The sequence below is a fragment of the Tauraco erythrolophus genome, chromosome 16 (genome assembly GCF_009769465.1).
Source record: "Tauraco erythrolophus isolate bTauEry1 chromosome 16, bTauEry1.pri, whole genome shotgun sequence".
Taxonomy (NCBI): Eukaryota; Metazoa; Chordata; class Aves; order Musophagiformes; family Musophagidae; genus Tauraco; species Tauraco erythrolophus.
Genome location: NC_141480.1, coordinates 20,158,502 through 20,162,543, shown reverse-complemented (window position 1 = coordinate 20,162,543; position 4,042 = coordinate 20,158,502). Strand labels below are relative to the sequence as shown.

General features: G+C 62.4%; 1 pseudogene; it reads left to right on the top strand.

Moving 5' to 3' along the window:
* The first annotated feature begins 1,188 nt into the window (after positions 1-1,188).
* LOC147527668 (protocadherin gamma-B5 pseudogene) lies at positions 1,189-3,775 on the top strand (annotated as a pseudogene).
* Positions 3,776-4,042: the final 267 nt, after the last annotated feature.

The window sequence follows — 4,042 nt, the reverse complement described above, 5'->3', positions numbered from 1 at the left end:
AAGGGGCAATGTTTTTAAACTGAATGAGGGTAGATTTGCTTGGACATAAGGAAAAATACTTCATGATTGGACATCAGGACAGTTTTTTTTTTCATGATGAGGATGCTGAGACACTAGAAGTTGCCCAGAGAAGTTATGGATGCCACCCTTGGAAGTGTGCTAGGTCTGGTTGTACAGAACTTTGTGCAATGTGATCTTTTGAAGGATGTCCCTGCCTGTGACAAAGGAGTGGACTAGATGATCTTTAAAGGACCCTTCCAACTCCAACCATTCTGTGCTTCTATGAGAGACTTGACATGGCTTTGCACTTTCTCATTGTCAGTCCCCCAAGTATGGAGACACAAAGTTGTTTTGTGACTCAGAAACACAATAAATAAAGGTCATTCTGCTGTGTTAGCATAGAGCTGTACACATTACCTTTCGAGTGATGTATTTCTCAGTGTAATTTTTCTACTCCCTAAAATTAAAATTAACAACGGACAAACACCAGATAGTGACATGAGGAAAAGGCAGAAATTTAGGGAAGATGTTAAACTTTTTCAAGGTCTGGCATGAATGGATTGCAATGACTTTTGCTTCGTTCTGTTTCTGATTACCTGTTGATTGTTCCAACCTAAAGAGTTTTCTCTTGATAGTCTCAGTTGACTAAAGCAGAACTGAAAATACCTGACAACGCACTAAAAAGCTCCGAAATATCTTAGTTATCTCTAACGTTGTGTATTTCTCTTATAGTTCTGTCATGATTTTATTAAGAGCAGCTGAGTTCATTCAGTTATTGCTCTGCCACGAATATTTACAACTGACAGTTTAGCGACTCGAGGAGATGTCCTAGAAGCCCCGACAGCGTAGCTCAGATTCAAACGCCTTTGGCGTTGCAGCAAGGAACTGCCTCTACGCTTCCTAACTGGAATAACAATGAGACCCCGAATCTGGGTGCATCCGCGGAGCAGCGGCGAGAAGCGCGGGCCCCCGGGAGCGCGGGCATCCGGCGGCTGCGGTGTCGCGGCGGCGCCTCCGGGTGCCGCTGTTGGCCGCCGCGGAGCCGCGCTGGAGCCGCAGCCGCAGCCGGAGCCGCCGCCGCGTCCGGCCCCCGCAGGCTGCTCGCTCGGGCGGCGGCGGCTGCGGAGAGCGGCCGGGACGGAGGGAGGGCAGCGGCAGGAGAGAGGAGCGCGGCGAGCGCTGCCCAGAATGGCGGGCAGGCAGAGCCCGAGGGCGAGTGCGAGTGGGAGGCGGTGGCGAGCAGGCGGGCGAGTGCTGCTGGGCGCGGTGCTGCTGGGCTTGTGCTGCCGGGCGGCGCCGGAGCGGATCCGCTACGCCATCCCCGAGGAGCTGGGCAGAGGGTCGCTGGTGGGGCCGCTGGCGCGGGACGTGGGGCTGAGCCCGGCCGAGCTGCCGGCGCGGAGCTGCGGCTGAGCGCGGAGAAGCCCTACTTCGGCGTGAGCGGGGACAGCGGCGACCTGTACGTGAGCGAGAGGCTGGACCGGGAGGAGATGTGCGGCGAGGCGGCGTCCTGCTCCGTCAGCTTCAAGGCGCTGGTGGAGAACCCGCTGAACGTTTTCCACGTCGAGGTGGCCATCCAGGACATTAACGACAACTCGCCGGCCTTCAGCAAGGCTGCTCTGGATCTCGAGATCAACGAGTTCACTTCTCCCGGTGCTCGTTTTCCGCTGGAGCCGGCCCGAGACACAGACGTGGGCAAAAACTCACTGCTGACTTACCAGCTCGCTACCAACCCGTCCTTCACTCTGGCCGTGAAAGAGAGCCCGGGTGGGAAGAAGCAGCCGGAATTAGTGCTGGAGAGAGCGCTGGACCGCGAGAAGCAGAGCTCCTTCCAGCTGGTACTGACGGCTGTGGATGGTGGTGACCCGGTGAGGTCCGGGACTGTGCAGATCCGCGTGAACGTGACGGACGCCAACGACAACGCGCCCGCGTTCAGTAAAAGCGTCTACGAGGCGCGAGTGCGGGAGAACGTGCCAGCGGGGTCGCTGGTGCTGCGGGTGCGAGCCACGGATGCGGATGCGGGTTCCAACGGGCGGGTCTCCTACTGCTTCGGCAACGTCCCGGACGGCGTCCGCGCCTTGTTCAGCGTCGACAGCGAGAGCGGCGAGGTGCGGACGGCGGGTCCGCTGGATTTCGAGGAGAAGAGTAAATACAGCTTCGGACTGGAGGCGAGGGACGGTGGCGGCCTGACGGCGCACTGCGAAGTGCAGATAGACGTCACCGATATGAACGACAACGCGCCCGAAATCACAATCTTGTCGGTGTGGACCCCAGTGCCCGAGGACACGCCGCCCGGCACGGTGGTGGCGCTGGTGAACGTGAACGACCCCGACTCCGGGGAGAACGGTCAGGTGTCGTGCGAGCTGTCGGGCGAGGCGCCGCTGTCGATGGTGGCGTCGGGTGGGTCGTACAAGGTGGTGACTGCGAGCGCGCTGGACCGGGAGCAGGCGGCCGAGCACCGGGTGCGGGTGGTGGCCAGAGACCGCGGCAGCCCGTCGCTGTGGAGCCAGACGGAGCTGGTGGTGGAGGTGTCGGACGTGAACGACAACGCGCCGGTGTTCGAGGAGCCCGCGTACAGCGCGTACGTGGCGGAGAACAACGCGGCGGGCGCGGAGGTGGTGCGCGTGCGCGCGCGGGACGCGGACGCGGGCGCGAACGGGCGCGTGAGCTACTGGCTGGCGGGCGGCAGCGCGGGCGCGGCGGCGTACGTGTCGGTGGAGGCGCGGAGCGGCGCGGTGTACGCGCAGCGGGCGTTGGACTACGAGGAGTGCCGCGAGTTCGCGGTGGCGGTGCGCGCGCAGGACGGCGGGGCGCCGCCGCGGAGCTCGACGGCGACGGTGCGCGTCTTCGTGCTGGACCGCAACGACAACGCGCCGCGGGTGCTGTGGCCGGCGGCGGGCGCGGAGGCGGCCCCGGGGGCGTTCGAGGTGTTGCCGCGGTCGGCCGAGGCCGGCTACCTGGTGGCCAAGGTGGTGGCGGTGGACGCGGACGCGGGGCGCAACGCGTGCTGTCGTACGAGCTGGTGCAGGCGGCGGAGCCGGCGCTGTTCCGCGTGGGGCTGCACAGCGGCGAGGTGCGCACGGCGCGGGCCGTGGCCGAGAGGGACGCGGCGAAGCAGCGGCTGGTGGCCGTGGTGAAGGACCACGGGCAGCCGGCGCTGTCGGCCACGGCCACGCTGCACGTGGTGCTGGCCGAGAGCTTGCAGGAGGCGCTGCCGGAGCTGAGCGAGCGGGCGGCGGGCGCCGAGGCGCCGGCGGAGCTGCAGTTCTACCTGGTGCTGGCGCTGGCGCTGCTGTGCGCCCTGTTGGTGCTGAGCGTGGCGCTGGCCGTGCTGGCGCGGCTGCGCCGGGCCGGGCCGCCCGCCGTGCTGCGCTGCCTGGGCGCGCAGCGCTTCGCTGGCCGGCGCCGCCTTCCCGGCCGACTTCTGCGAGGGCACCTTGCCCTACTCCTACAACCTGTGCGTGGCGCCGGGCCGCGCCGTGGCCGAGGCCGCTTGGCTGCCGCCGCCGCTGCCCAGCCTGGCCGCCGAGGAGCCTGTCGGCGGGGAGCCCTGCGGGAAGCGGAGCCCGAGCAGCAGCAGCAGCAGCGCCGGCGCGGGAGAGCCGCCCGCGGCCCGACGCACCGCAGGTCTGTACGCCCGCGCATCCTTGTCTCTGAGCCTTTCATGACGTGTTGCCGAGGGCAGTGGGCTGTTTCTCTTTGTCTGCTGTGGTGGGTGATGCCGATCTACGTTTCTGTGAAAGGTGTCCTACCAAAGAGAAGATTCAAGGATTAGATGATCCTTTACACCTTGATGTCTGACAAAAGGAAAGCCCCTTCCTGGTCGTTCAAGCTATCGAATTACTTGATTAAAACTAAATACGTATAAACTCTACAAGCCTAAATTTACGCAGTCTACTATAATATTAATCCGCCATGAACGTCCTTTAGCTTTCCTTTCTCAGTCTAAGCTGCATCTTTAGGTGTTCCAACCTTTAATGACGTAACTATTAGCTCAGTGACTTCACTGAAGCATTCCATTGCTGTCATCGATTTGAAAAAC